The following is a 16,172-nucleotide window of genomic DNA, read 5'->3' on the forward strand; positions in this document are numbered from 1 at the left end:
CGTCTGGCCCCTCTAGCTCCTCTGCGATGTCCAGGTGAGTGGCCTGCACCCTCGCGCTGCAGTTTGCAAAGTTCCCCCGCTCCCCCGAGGGAGCCGTTCGAATTTAGCGCCTCCGGGCGCGGAAGTGCCTGCGGGTGGGGGCGGGGTCTTCAGGGATCCTGGGAGCCGTAGTCCTGTGCTCCCCAACGTGTAGCGGCAAACAAAAAAGTATCTAACTCATACATTTGTAGGGTTACCTTATTTTGGGACCTGTTGTTTCTTATGCTCACTTTTGACTACAACTTCCTTCCTAATTGCTTGCACCCTTCCCATTTTGAGGACTGTGTTTTTACAGCAGGTATGTCCCAATTGTATAACCCTGCATGCCAACAGAAACATATTGATAACTGGCAACAGTGATTTACATAAACTGGATATCCACCATAGGAGTCAGGAGAACCAATTCGAAAACCACTCCTGCTCAAGAGAACCTCCCTCTTCACCCATGTCTCTTAGTAGATTGTGTAGTGCTTCGATGGCAAGCATCAGTGTTTCATTGTCCATGTCATTCCTGGGATAAACTTACAGCAGCGGGCTCCGATCTTGGCACAGACCCCTCCCTCTATAGCATTTGCTAAGCCTAGTACATCACCATGAGACATATTGCTCACATTTCTTCCTTGATAAAATTGAGGTCCAGCTCAGTGTTGTTCATCATTTTGAGCATCTCCCACTGGGTGATTTAGAGCCAGTGGGCATTAGCTTTTGTCTGCGGGGTGAAGAATGGTACTGCACCCCTTGCCTCCGGTTGTGCTTCCCGTGAATAGTCTAAATTCATCTGGAATGCCTTCAAATTGGGTGACCGGCAACACTCATGCCGTGACAGACTGAAGACTGGAGACGCATGGCTCCGGAACCCTACTTGAGACCGCATCAGCGGCTTGGTTTATATTGCTAAATTTACATTCTGGATCTTCACTAACCGCACTGGCACAAAAATCTAACTCACAGTCCGCACAAGTGGCTTGCTCCAACTTGAACTATCGTCACGTTGGAACCCTTCTACCCGATCTCAGACTTCCGGTACGTCACTCCTCGTACCTTCACCCAGACCTTTACTTATATGGTCCCACGCCGGTCACTCTTTATCTTGCCTCCAAAGGCAGCCTGGCCATTGACGCAGGCAATTAAGTCATATGTAAACAGGCAAGTGCTCGGTACCCTGTGCAAATTATTGTTGTTGGTATTTGTTAGGCTACAGCTCTGGGTGGATCGAATCAACAAATACACTGGACAAGAGCTAGGACAAGAGATAAGGCACAAAACATATGTGTATCTTTTTTTAACTAGATGAATCCTCATCTTTAGAGAGAAGAGCGCTTTTTGACTAATTGTCAACATCTCACCATGCGTGGATTCTATCCCAGCTGAATTCCATCCCTATTCTGAAGGGACGCGGTCCTGACCTACACCGAGACAGACTGCCAGATGCTACACGCACTCAGGTAATGGGGGAGATAGACCACTCAGGGTATCTTGGCAGATGAACACAACTATGCTTACTTAGGTTAGGATGTGCTAGGTAAGAGTACCATTTTATGTATTCATATAATCCAATGCTAATGTACAATGGTTGAACTGTTAATTTTGTTCATCGTCCTAGTAATGCTGATGACATTATTCTGCTTCATTCTGGTAATCATTGCAGTGCACGTACTTTATACAAGAGTCCAAGTGCCTCATTAAATACATTGAACCTCCCATTTGTGTACTTCTTGTGTATCGCTTTGGGTAGGCTTGAGTTACTAATGAAAGGATAAGATTTGGTTCCACGATTTCCTTGCAGGTATTAGGGTTGTCATACTCTGAGGTTGCAGACACCATCCGGGGCCCAGTCAGGTTGCGGGCCCAGGTGACGCACTGTGAGCTAGTCTGGAATTCGGTCAACATACTCTGATGATATGAAAGGACTCAGTCCCCATCATTCTGAGGTTTATGTTGGCCAAACGCACTCTTACTGAGAAAGTAGGAACCGTAGGACAAGCGTGAGTATATGATACATTCATTTCTCCTGTTACTAACACGAGTTTTTCTAACCAGAGCATGCATGGCCTAACCTGCAACGTTAACCAAGAGGAAAAGGTATTCAGAGACATTTGATTGAAAGGATAAGAATAGAGTAAGAGTGAGGGGAAGGAAAAGCAAATGCAGAGCACGTTATAGGGAAAGGTGAAGAGGTTATAAAGGACCCACCTCCCAGACTAAACACTGACACCACAAATATAGCAAGATGATGGACGGAGTGCTGCAACTTTTGGACCAAACCATATGCAAATCAGTCTTGACCCTGCTCCTCATGGGAACAGTCCAGCCCAAACTGCCAGTCCTCCCTGGACCAAAAACAAGAATTCTGGGATTGGTCTCAGGGTATCACCCCTCATCAACCAGGCTAGCTTGAATCCAGTGGCACAGCGAGCAGAGGGCCACGTCTGGCCATACTCTTGGCCACTTACAGCATGCATAGCAAACACAACCAGCTGGATGGAGTGCTGAAACATTTCAACCACTCACCCCCAGTCAAAGGTCCAGGGAGGGCCCGGCTTGGCAGTTCGGACTGGACTGTTCCAATGAAGAGCAGGTTCAAGACTGATTTGCATCTCTTGACTGTAGGTGGATGTTTGATTTATTTAACAGTCCATCCATCATTTGTTGCCGCGGCATTAAACACTGACATCAGCAAAATATGATCCTTATGTATTTTGTGGCAGCCAGAGTTGAATGAAACTGTTGAGAAATTAGGATGAAGTGAATGCGAGCATAATTATAGGCTCAAGTGGAAACCTTTACAAACTTAGATGCTAGCATAAAGGGAATGTATTATATATGAGATAACCGGCTTATTTCAGGTAGTTGTTATGCAACCCTAGTATTTCTTAGGATCTATCATATTAATGAGACAGACTTCCCTCTGCAGCAATATTTGAGAAAGGAGAAACACACTTTTAACAGATAATTAGCAACATTTTTGGAGCACTCAAACCTTCCATAGGAGTGGCAGTGAATGACGTGAAGATTAGACAGCTATCCACCATAGTTGAGCGCCTCACCACTAACACTGCAGGTACTTTGAGTGTGATAAATAAGGCATTGTTTGCAATGAGAGCTCTGATGATGCAAAACTGCCTTGCGCTGGATTTGCTCCTCACGAGGGAAGACAGTTTGCAAGGTCGTTCATGCTTGGGATGCTGTGGATATGTTCCAAGAGTATTTAAGTAGCTTGACAGCTGTATTATTAATATTATAAATATAACACATCAATTAATTGAGCTAGAGGAGTCAAGTGCCTGGGAAGGATTAGGATCCAAATTTGGAAAGGATTTGCTCAGATAGGGGGATGGCTCAGGAGTGTAGCTGGGGGAATTCTGAAATTGCATCTACCCCACTTCCGCTTCTATTGCTTGACATTGCATGCATGCTCCTTTCTTTGAATTTGTTCAAAGAAAATTTGTAACAATAAAGTAGGGATTGTGAGTATGAGAAGCTGTCAGCAACAAGAGGAATAAAAGACTTGGGGCCTCATGTAGGTAGCCAAATACCGGTCGGTAACGGCCGATTTTCGGTAATTATACCGTTACCGACCGGTATTTTGGCTTTTGAGATGTAGGGGGAGAATTTCTGTATTCGGAATTTACCGAATCGGTAAAATTACCGATTCGGTAAAATTACCGATTCGGTAATTTTACCGATTCGGTAAATTCCGAATACAGAAATGAGATGTAGGGGGACTGTGTGGTGTGTGTGGGGATTCGTTATTTACCACCAACTAATAGTTGGTGGTAAATGACGAATATGTGTGTAAATGCAATATTTTGCCCGTAGATGTGTGCAATGTGGCAGACACACATGCCCTCAGGGCATGTATGTGTGCCACATGTGCACACATGGCCGAATCAGGGGTGCAACAGGGTGTCAATGTGACACCCTGCCACCCTTGCATGTGCTCCCCCATTACCGAATCGGTATTTACCGATTCGGTAATGAGGCATACCTTCCCATCAATGGGAAGGTATGCCTCATTACCGAATCGGTAAATACCGATTCGGTAATTACCGAATTTTTCCGAATCGGTAATATTTACCGACCAATTACCTACTTAGCATTTACCACTTCATAAATACCGAATCGGTATGATTCGGTATTTATGAAGTGGTAAATGCCAGCCCACCTACATACGGCCCTTGATGTAAAAATCAAAGAAATGCAAAGCGATCTGTATGACACCTGGACGGATCTGGGAGATTCCAAGAAGAACCCGAAGTTGATGAATGATGTCTTGCAATAAAGAAATTAAAAGGTGATTTAGAAATCATCCGGGTTTGTGAGAGTTGTTCTTTTTTCTGTCTATTAAATGCATCACAATCTGAGTTTACGCTAACCTCAGTTGTGTTTACCCTGTCCTATAAAATTAGTATTCCCTATGGCTTCCCACCTAACCAAACACTCCCATCCACACTCAATCACACTTCATGAATACAACTACACATCCCTACTTTTAATTTTAGTGCCACAAATAACCAAATAGTATAAATATAATATATCTTTATTAAAAGTAATGTGGCAATATTAATCACACCTCAAAATTAAAACCAATTCATCAATACAAAACTATTTCATAGAGATAGGAATTCCAAAATGTAATCAGATTTTCTTCTATGGACGATGCCTATAAAAATCACTAAAATACAATTGCATCAATCAACCTATGCATTACATTATATCTACAATACAATAAAAACCAAGCAGGTTTCTACAAAAAAAAGAATAGAAAAAGGAAAAAGGAAAATAGAGATATAACACATATGACAGTACACTTCCTTTGCAGTTTGTTAACTAATACATCTATATAATCATAACAAACATCTGATTAGTGCAAAACATGCCGGTATGTTCAACAGATTTAGTCTATTCCTGTGTTGCTCCCTCCTGTGCCCTCCCCTCCTGTGCCCTGCCTCATGTGCCCTCTCTGCTGTGCCGCTTCCTCCTGTGGCCTTCTCTCCTGCCCTCTCTTCTTCTGTCTTCGTGCACAGCATATAGGGCAGTGGAACATGTGTGGTTCAGTTCTGCACACTCACTCCCTTCTATAAGTCACATTAAGTGTTCTGCATTATGCAGTGTGCTCTGGGTTTGGAAGCCCCGTGGCTGCTGATGTGGCTTACCCCATGGTTGCTGATGTGGTTTACCCCATGGCCGCTGACATGTTTACCCCATGGCTGCTAATATGTTTTACCCCATGGCTGCTGATGTGGTTACCCCGTGGCTGCTGATGCAATTTACCCCGTGGCTGCTGATGTGATTTACCCCTTAGCTGCTGATGTGGTTTACCCATTTGCTGCTGATGTGGTTACCCCATGGCTGCTGATTTGGTAACCCCGTGGCTGCTAATGTGGTTTCCCCCGTGGCTATGGATGTGGTTTACCCCATGGCTATGGAAGTGGTTTACCCCATGACTGTTGATATGATTTACATGGCTGGTGATATGGTTTTCATGGCTGGTGATCTGTTTACTCCCTGGATGCTGATGTGGTTTCCCCCATGGCTGCTGATGTGGTTTACCCCGTGGCTGCTGATGTGGTTTACCCTGTGACTGATGATGTGGTGTACCCCATGGCTGCTGATATGGTTTACCCCGTGGCTGCTGATGTGGTTTACCCTATGACTACTGATGTGGTAACCCATGGCTGGTGATGTGGGCAACCCCTTTGCTGAGGATTTGCTTTACCCCAGGGCTGCGAATGTGGTTACCCCATGGCTGATGATGAGATTTACCCCATGGCTGCTGAAGCAGTTTACCCCATTGCTGCTAATGCAGTTTACCCCATGGCTCCAGATGTTGTTATTGAGTGAAGCAAAATATCCCTCGGGAAAGAAATAACAATCCCACCTTAACCATTAATGGGTAAGAGTTTGTCTATTTCCTAACAGCACCCACACTATAATTATACACAGCACCTAACACGAATATTAAAATAACTTGCTGAAACATACAAAGACCATTTTTTGCATTAAAAAACATAATTTATTAAAATATTGTCATCAACAGATCATTTCACAATTCAATAAAAAGATTTTCTACTCCTATATTTCATACATTATCACAGGAGTACCAATTATATACAGGACACAATTCACAATGCGAACATAACATAAATATACTCCATCATTGAAAATGACACATCCTAAAATGATTCTTTAGGGACTCAGCCTGGATGTCCTTTTTATTTCACAAATACAGGACTGAATCCACCATAGGATTATGTCAACAGGTTTGTGTCGACGCGTTTCGATGGTTTTAAAATGTATCCATCTTTATCAAGACAGTATTTTAATATTTCTCTGTAGCCATTCCAATATATGGGTCCTGCATGAAACGCACATATATAAAATTATGTTTACATTGACATTTGTCTAGACAACGGCCTCTGATTTATCACACTTTAACCAAAATAACCTTTAACACTTGTCTCCTTTCCTACATAGCTCATTTGATAACATTGTGAGCTCACTATACATTCGTAAAATATTTATTCTAATAAAACATTTCTATACAGACCAAACACATTCTGTAGATGTGCCCTAAGTTATACCCACTGTCCTGGTCATTTCATTATTCACATTACTCAATTTTCAAGTACAGGAGAACATACCCATCTCATGTGAAAATGTATTCCTCCCCCCAAAAAGGACATTCCCTGAATCTCACAAATAATTCCTCACCTGCAGCATTTTACAGTCCTTAATCACATTAACACAATCAACGGCGAGTAGGTTAGAATTACAGCCTCGTACACTACAGATCCTTCAATCTAAAATCCTGTTTTCATTCTGAATTGCATGCTATGAATCAATCAATGGGAGTCTTTATCAAACCTCGTTCCCATCTCTATTTTCGGTGCAGTCTACCCTATCTTTTAAGGATGTATGTTAAACCCCTAGCTTGTTTCTTTTCGATCGGGTATACCTCGCATATACCTCTTTTGATTGCCGGACCTCAGTTAAAATTCGAACGTTGGGCCTGCAGTATTCCAGACTCCTAAGATAAAAATGGTAGTACTTATTACATAACCACCCTTTAAAACCATCTGATTTTTTTATATATTTCACGCTCACAGTATCCCTTTAGCAAAACTATGTGGTTACCCCATGGATGTTGAAGTGGTTTACCCCATGGCTCCAGATGTGGTTACCCCATGGCTGCTGATGTGTTTTACCCCATGGCTGCTGATGTGGTTTACCCCATGGCTGCTGATGTGTTGTACCCCATGGTTGCTGATGTGGTTTACCCCATGGCTGCTGAAGTGGTTACCCAATGGCTGCTGACGTGGTTACCCAATGGCTGCTGACGTGGTTACCCAATGGCTGCTGACGTGGTTTACCCCATGGCTGATGTCACCACTGCACACAGAGGTCTTTTAGTTTACAAACCCTCGGATTTCAGGAGGACAGATTCTCCTCTCAAACACCAGCCATATTTAATGACAGACAGACTAAACCCCCCAGATTTGCTTTGTGAAGTATTGAAGGATCCAGTACATCAACCCACCAAAATCCTACAAATAATAACTTCACTTTTAAATGCCATCGTTTGAATGGAGCTAATGCAGCCCCAGCTCAAGACATCTATGCTTTGATGGGATTTCACCCAGTCCATGGCACACCAGCAACAGCTGCTTCTGATGGAAGGTTCGGCTTTTGGGGTAAAGATGCAAGAACAAAACTGCACGATTCAATCAGCCAATATCTGCTCCCACCTTTAAGAATAATGGAAACATATGTGCACACGCATCCAGCTATGATTGGACCAAGGGCCATGAATTTTACAACCCTCAAAAGAAAAAAATGACATTTTCCCACAGCAGAAGATTTAAAGACTTAAAGGATGCTTTTGAAATGACTTTCCTACGGAAATATGTTATGGCCCAGAAATGTGTAGTAAGTATTGTAACTAATAGCCACTGAGAAGTATATCTGAACCCTAAGGACAGCACTGCAGGTGTCTGACGTACATATGTGGGTATATGAGAACTCTATGGAAAGCCCTGCAGGCGTCTGATGTAGATATTTAGGTATATCGGAACCCTATGGTAGCACAGCAGTGTCTGACATAGATATATAAGCATATCAGAATTCAGAACCCTACAGAAAGTGGCATAGCAAGGGGGAGGCGGGGGCATGAGTTTTGGGAAGGAGGCCTCCCTCTGCTTGTGCCTGCAGTCTCGGGGCGGTCCCCCCTCCGCCCCTCTCCCCCCCTTCGCTTCAATCGGCCACGGAGCGGCAAACAGATCGGAGATCTCGCCAGCACCCCCCTGCTCTTCACTCTGGCCACACGGAGCGGCAAAATCAGGGACTGCCACAGCAGCCGTAGGGCTGGCTACACCACTGCCGACAAAAAGCACCGCAGGTGTCTGACATAGATATGTAAGCATATCAGAACCCTATGGAGAGCATCACAGGAGTCTGACGTATGTGCCAGTTGCTGGAAGACACAGAACCTCTACCTTGTTCAGACTCTGCATTAATTGTGGGTGACCCACCCCTTGTGGACACCAGGTGCAGTGCGGCCCCCAGGGGAAGTGAGGTCGGCAGACCAGTCTTCCCCTCGGGTATTTGCGCGAGACAAGGGACAGGATTTTAGGTAGTTTAGGGGGTGGGGTTTAGCTAAGGTTTTAAAGGGGGGCAGGAGAGGAAGTTCTTCCTCTTCCTGTCCCCTGCGCAGTCAGGGAAGGGTCAGAAGTTGTTGTTGACCCCCCCCCCCCCTCCCGCCCTACTTGTTTCAGGAGTGGGGGAAGGTTTTAAATAAAGCGTGCCAGTAGTTTAGGATGGGTTGAAGTGGTGTGTTGGCAGTACTTGGGGGGGGGGGGGAGGGGAGTCCATGACGGGCACACTCACCCTTCCGGGGAGGGGGATACAGGTGCAAGGGGGGGGTGCGGCATGCAGGAGTGCGATGGCTGGAGATGCTGGAGGAGGTTGAAAGAGAAGTGAGGAAGCGAATGGTATAAGTGAAGAGGTCGCTGGGTGATTGGAGTGTGGGAGTGAATGGATGGATGAAAGACAGGAGGTTGGGGACTGTTAAAGGTTTATTTGTTGTTGTGTTTATATACCCTGTCCTAATAAGTGACCTTTTACGCTAACAGCATGGAGTGGTTATTGTGCGATTTGTATTTGTTCGGGTTTTTAATGCGAAAGTTCCATATTTGCTGATTGTAACTGAAAGTAACTTGATTCTTTCGGTCCCTTGGAGTGCCAGGCAGTATTCCCTGTAACTAAACTCCCTGTGTGTTGTAATCCAGCAGAGTGCCAGGCAGTAATCCCTGTAACGGAGCTCCCTGTGTGTTGTGATCCAGCAGAGTGCCAGGCAGTAATCCCTGTAACTGAGCTCCCTGTGTGTTTTAATCCAGCAGAGTGCCAGGCAGTAATCCCTGTAACTGAGCTCCCTGTGTGTTGTAATTCAGCAGAGTGCCAGGCAGTAATCCCTGTAACTAAACTCCCTGTGTGTTGTAATCCAGCAGAGTGCCAGGCAGTAATCCCTGTAACGGAGCTCCCTGTGTGTTGTGATCCAGCAGAGTGCCAGGCAGTAATCCCTGTAACGGAGCTCCCTGTGTGTTGTAATCCAGCAGAGTGTCAGGCAGTAATCCCTGTAACGGAGCTCCCTGTGTGTTGTAATCCAGCAGAGTGCCAGGCAGTAATCCCTGTAACGGAGCTCCCTGTGTGTTGTGATCCAGCAGAGTGCCAGGCAGTAATCCCTGTAACGGAGCTCCCTGTGTGTTGTAATCCAGCAGAGTGCCAGGCAGTAATCCCTGTAACGGAGCTCCCTGTGTGTTGTAATCCAGCAGAGTGCCAGGCAGTAATCCCTGTAACGGAGCTCCCTGTGTGTTGTAATCCAGCAGAGTGCCAGGCAGTAATCCCTGTAACAGAGCTCCCTGTGTGTTTTAATCCAGCAGAGTGCCAGGCAGTAATCCCTGTAACGGAGCTCCCTGTGTGTTGTAATCCAGCAGAGTGCCAGGCAGTAATCCCTGTAACTGAGCTCCCTGTGTGTTGTAATCCAGCAGAGTGCCAGGCAGTAATCCCTGTAACGGAGCTCCCTGTGTGTTGTAATCCAGCAGAGTGCCAGGCAGTAATCCCTGTAACAGAGCTCCCTGTGTGTTTTAATCCAGCAGAGTGCCAGGCAGTAATCCCTGTAACGGAGCTCCCTGTGTGTTGTAATCCAGCAGAGTGCCAGGCAGTAATCCCTGTAACGGAGCTCCCTGTGTGTTGTAATCCAGCAGAGTGCCAGGCAGTAATCCCTGTAACGGAGCTCCCTGTGTGTTGTAATCCAGCAGAGTGCCAGGCAGTAATCCCTGTAACGGAGCTCCCTGTGTGTTGTAATCCAGCAGAGTGCCAGGCAGTAATCCCTGTAACTGAGCTCCCTGTGTGTTGTAATCCAGCAGAGTGCCAGGCAGTAATCCCTGTAACAGAGCTCCCTGTGTGTTTTAATCCAGCAGAGTGCCAGGCAGTAATCCCTGTAACGGAGCTGCCTGTGTGTTGTAATCCAGCAGAGTGCCAGGCAGTAATCCCTGTAACTGAGCTCCCTGTGTGTTGTAATCCGGCAGAGTGCCAGGCAGTAATCCCTGTAACGGAGCTCCCTGTGTGTTGTAATCCAGCAGAGTGCCAGGCAGTAATCCCTGTAACTGAGCTCCCTGTGTGTTGTAATCCAGCAGGAGATCAGGGAATAAACATCTGAGATCAGATCAGACTCGTTGTCTCGGCTCTGAATTACCAGCACAGTCCCGAGTGCTCGTGCCCTGTCTTTACAGTGTCTGTAATCACAGCGCCAATGCTTGTTTGTATCCTCTTCTCACAGCCAGGAGTATTGTACTGTCCGTGGCAGAGCTGCAGCTGTGAGAGGGTAAAATATCCGCATCGGGAGCGCTCTCTGGGGTCTGTTTTCAGCTTTTCTTGTCTCTGTTCCCCCCGAGCAGCCTCCGAACATATCTCTGTTTCTCTTTTAGAAATGACCCGGGCTCACTCACGCCTGTCAATCAGAGAGTGAGGGAGGCTGGGGGCGTGTTAGAAGATCGGTCTTAATGTATACAATGCATGTATCTATAATGACCTCTTAACGCCTATTCCTGAATTGTTTAGTAAAGACAAAGCTTTTTATAGGCCCCGCCCCTTATCCCTCTGTTTTGCAATCTCTCATCATCGATTCGGTGGGGTGATTGGCGGGGTACTGGGGCTCTCCATTGTGACCACCCCTCTGGATGATGCGCTTCTGACGTCACTGTGGAATGGGAGGGATGTGACCACACCAGCCCTGGATGCCAGACACAGACAGGAGAGTAATTTTCATCCCGAAGTGCGCGCGCCCTTTGATCTGCTGCAGGTGAGTTGGCGATGTGGGAGGGTTGGAGCCGGGGAGGAAGTTACTGAGTGAGGGGGTTTTGTTTCCTCCTTCTGTTTGTAATGTAATTGTGGCGTAAGTGCCTGACCTGCCGACTCTGGGAGCCCAGGTTCGAGTCTCGATGTCTGTGATTCTGTGCAAATTACTTACCCTCCCAGCGTCTGAAAATAAATGTGAATGTATCCCTGTGTAATGTAACTCAAGGCCTGACAACGCACACGGTGTTGTAGAGATTTAGCAATTTTACAGGTGCCACCGTGTGTCACACAATGACAGCTTCCATCATCACACCCGGTGAGAAGCTGATATCACACGGTGGCAGTGAGAATGAGTTGAAAAGCACTGCAGAGAGTGTGGATTTCACTTCGTTCTCCGAGACTTAGAGCTGCTGACGTCCATTCAAGGCTGTTAAAAAACGGCAGGGCATTAGCACCAGCCTCGGTAGGCTTTTCTTTAAAAAAACAATGTTTTTTTGTGTTTGTTATTTGGAGGGGGCTTGAGGGTGGGGATGGGGGCAAAAGTGTCTCTCAGGTAGTTCTCGGCACGAGGCCCCGCCCCCTCCTCGGGCCCCGCCTCCTCCTCACACAGTGACATTTTGGCTCCGGTTGGCAGGTCTGTAACTGGCGCTCATGAAAAGCGCTCCAATACCTTCGGGCCAAGTTTATGCGTTTTTATTCAGCGCGGACTTTACCAAAAGGTGTCAGAACGGTTCACAATAGGAACAGTAAGGTTACATGAGGAGAAAGTGACAAGTGTGCATGTTACATAAGCATACAAGTAGAGGTATGATATTGCAATAAGTGGCAGCCACTCAAAACACGAGAACACACTGGGAAGGCACTTCTGTAGGCATATAGGACAGAATTTCCTATAGTGAAAGAACTTCCTTGAGGGAAGAGAGAGGGTGTGAATTAGATTTGGAAGTGTCTTTGAAGGAGGAGAGCTTTGAGGTCAGTTTTGAAGGCCTGGGAAGAGGTGGTGGTCCGGAGCTGAGGCGGAAGTGAGTTCCAGATTCTCACCGCGGTGCCTGAAAAGGATTGGGCCATCGATCTTTCCTTCTTGAAAGTGGGAGGTTCAAGCAATACATTTTCTGCATTACGTGATGGTCTGGAGCCTCCAGAGAGTTTCAGTTGATTATCCAGGTAGCGAGGGGAGGATGAGTGCAAGGCTTTGTGGGTGATACAGGCAGTCTTGTAGATAGATCTTGCCTCTGTCGGAAGCCAACGGAGGGAAGATAAAATGGGTGTGATGTGGTCGCTTCTCTTGGCCCTATATCTGAGACGAGCTGCTGAATGGAGAACAGACTTCAGGGGGGACAGGTGGAGTTTGGGGAGGCCAGTAAGAAGAGAATTGCAGTAGTCCACTCTAGAGAGAACCAGTGATTGGACCAGGGTTTTTAGGTCTTGCTCCGGGAAGAAGCGTTGAATCCCCCAAAGAAGGCGCAGTTGGTATCGAGCAGACTTTGCCATGGAATTGATGTGGGAGAGTAGATTGAGTCTTTTGTTGAGTATGATACCAAGGGATTTTGCGCTGTCGACAATGATGGGTTTATTGTTCAGTAGATTCATCTGATCCATCCATGATTGAACCGGAGGAGGAGAGAGTGAATATGAGAGGAGGAGGAATTCAGTTTTGGAGGGATTCAGGATCAGTTGATGAGTTAACATCCAGTTTTGAATGGAGTCGAGAGTAGAGTTTAGGAAGGAGAGATCGTGAGTGGAGGCCAATTTAAGGTAGATTTGAGTGTCGTCCGCATAGAGATGATAGTGGATCCCGGATTTACTAAGGAGATTTCCCAATGGTTCCAAATAGAGGTTGAACAAAGTGGGTGCAAGTATAGAGCCTTGAGGAACACCTTCACCTACCGCCAAACGAGAAGAAAGACTGTTCGCTATTTTGATCATTTGGGATCTATCAGAGAGGAAGGAGGCAAACCATTTGAGCACAGTGCCCTCTATGCCCATTCTCTGTTGCAGAGTGTTAAGGAGAGTGTTATGATTGACAGTGTCAAAGGCTGCAGAAAGGTCAAGAAGAATTAGAAGACAAGACTCCCCTGAATCGAGTATCCGCAGCGCGTCATCAATCACTAGCTGCAGGGCTGTTTCCGTGCTGCAGTTTTGAATGAAGCCGGCCTGGAAATTTGTCAATAAGATCATTGTCCTTGATATGACGGGAGAGTTGTTTCGCTACACATCTTTCTGTGATTTCGAAAGAAAAGGTAGGTTAGTGATGGGATGGTAGTTGTTGAGGTCGTTCGCATCAGCGGTGGGTTTTTTAAGAAGAGGGGTGACCTGCCCAGTTTTGAAGGAAACAGGAAGGGAGCCTTGATTGAGGGAGAGGTTGACCAGAGTGGTCCAATAGGAAAGAGAATGGGTATAGAAGTATAGTGAAGGATGATCACTGAATCCAGGTAGTTGATAAAGTATATTTATTTTAAGTAGATGTTACAGGAAAATAGTACATTCATTAAGTAAAAGTAAAGGAAATAAAAACCCCACCAGGAGCAGGATGGTACCAGCTCAGCCCCAACTCTCAACTGACAACCTAGAGCACTGCAGCTGCAGTCTAATACATCACCATGATGTCAACATTCTACAAGGCTAGGCAGGAGACTATGGGGAAGGAAGTGTGAAGTGCCGTCACTACAAGAAGTCGATGGCAATGGCACTTGGGATGGGGTCAAGAGAATAGTTGGAGGGCTTTGTTACAAGGATGCATTTAAGGAGGGCATCTTCAGAGACGGGGGTCAAAGTTCTACCAAATGGCTAAGGGTTTGCGCTCCTCTGGAGGGGTAGGATGAATGACCTGATCCACAAGTGATTTCACTTTTTCGTCAAAGAATATAGCGAATTCCACTGCTTTCTTTGTAGAATCCTCCAACTTGGAGGTTGGGGGAGAGCAGTTTGGATTCTTGATGAGGTCGAATAGTTTTTGGGTCTATTTTTGGCTGAATTGAGGAGGGTTCTGAAGTGCGATGCTTTTTCAAGGACGATGTGCTTGTGGTACTTGGATCTTGCTGAACGAAGCGTAGCAAAATTATTGGTGGAGGGCGCTTGTCTCCTTTGTTTCTCCAGGATTCTTAGGTATTTCCTTTCTTCATAAAGGGATTTGTTGAACCAAGGTGCTGAGGGAGTGGGCCTTTTCCTTTTCCTTTGAAGAGGAGCGATGTTAATGATTTTGACTGCAAGGACCGAGAGGCATTGGGAGGTGAGTTCGTTAACATCCAGGTTCGGGAGTAGCATGGAATTGATAGCAAAGCCGAATCACAGAGTACCGAGGTCAATATTTTTAGTGTTACGGAACCAGGAAGTAGTCCTCTTAGGTTGGCCAAGAGTTATAGAGTGTGATAGGTGATGAGAGAATGGGATGAGGAGGTGGTCAGACCAGTCTACATGAATAGGGGTAGCAATAGTCAGCATGCCTGCTTTAGAAATAACAAGGTCTACGATTGAGCCCTTAGAGTGTGTTGTTTCTGTGCAGTGTTAAGATCGTTTGCAGAGAGGAAGGTGGCCAGCATGTTCGCAGAAGAGTCTTCCAGCGAGCCCCAGTGGAGATTGCAATCACCCAGGAAGATCTGACTGCGAGTATTGGTCGCTGATGAAATCAATGGAAGATCTGACTGCGAGTATTGGTCGCTGATGAAATCAATGAGTTCCTCCAAAAACGAAGAGCCTCCAAAAACTAAGAGCCGCTACCAGGCGGGTGGTAAATGGCATGGAATCTGAGGGGTGAGCCGTGGTGCAATTGAAGCTCAGGAGATAGGCATTCAAAAGTACGGAGGGAGCTGTTAGGAAAAGCCTTAAGTTGAAGGGAGTTTCTAAAGATAACTGCAACACCTCCCCCAACTTTGTCTATTCTGTCATTTCTAAAGATAGAGTAGCCTGTGGGCAATAAGAGATCAAACCTAGAGTGAGAGGTATTGTTGAACCAGGTCTCTCTGAGGAAGAGCGTGTCAATATTGTGAAGGATGATGGTATCAGAGATTTCAGGTTTGTGTTTTATTGCAGATCTGCAGTTGTGGAGCAGACCGCGCAACTCTGTCGAGACTGTTTTGGTGACGGGGGCACTTGGGCTATGAGGGGTGATAGGGTTATTGTACTTATACCAGGGTGCCCGGGAGGATTTAGGTGGATGATTGGTTCTGACAGAGGAGATGGCCGGAATAGTGTAGATAGTAGGGTTTCTTGGAGAGGAAAGTGGAAGAAGGGTGGCGTTTGAGAACTTGTGTGAGTTCGCGAAGTTTGCAGACGACAGGTTATGATTGACTATTTTGGGGTGTGGGGGCGAGGTGTATCTCGTGGGAAGGTGAGTGTTTTCCAAAGGAATTGAGGTGTATGGAAAGGTGGAAATCTTGGAGCTTAAGAGTGAAATGGTAGCTTCAAGCTGGGAGATGGAAGTGATGAGAGATCCTAGCTTATTTTCCAGAGAGAGTAGGGCAGAGCATGGCATGTTGGGTGGCTCAATGGAAACAGGAGGGGGTGCAATTGGCGGTGAAGGGCAGGGAGAGGTGGGGGTACGGGAGGGGAGTTGGGGTACAGGGCTCAGGGGTGGGGAAAGGTGGTGGTTGAGAGCGGGCGTTGGTGCATCAGAGATGAAAGGAGAGTTGTCTTTGTTGAAGTTGCAAGAAGGATAGGAATTGAGGACATAATTAGGGGGAGATAGGTGAGGAATTAGGCGGTGGGGCGGAAAGAGAGGGGGGAATGTGTGGTGTCATAGAAAGGGAGGAGGTTTGAGAGGAAGAGAGGGGAGGGGAGGG

The 16,172-nt window shown here is 46.3% G+C and overlaps 1 protein-coding gene across 2 annotated transcripts in view; it reads left to right on the forward strand.

The window, feature by feature from the left end:
• Positions 1–11,313: 11,313 nt before the first annotated feature.
• The window catches only part of LOC146822348 (uncharacterized), a 43,145-nt gene continuing 38,286 nt past the window's right edge, over positions 11,314–16,172 (forward strand). For both annotated transcript variants that reach the window (XM_085613436.1, XM_085613437.1), the window contains exon 1: positions 11,314–11,398. The gene's annotated coding sequence lies outside the window, so the exon portion shown is untranslated. The remainder of the gene's footprint in view (positions 11,399–16,172) is intronic.

This window comes from Triturus cristatus, chromosome 6 (genome assembly GCF_964204655.1).
Source record: "Triturus cristatus chromosome 6, aTriCri1.1, whole genome shotgun sequence".
Classification (NCBI taxonomy): Eukaryota; Metazoa; Chordata; class Amphibia; order Caudata; family Salamandridae; genus Triturus; species Triturus cristatus.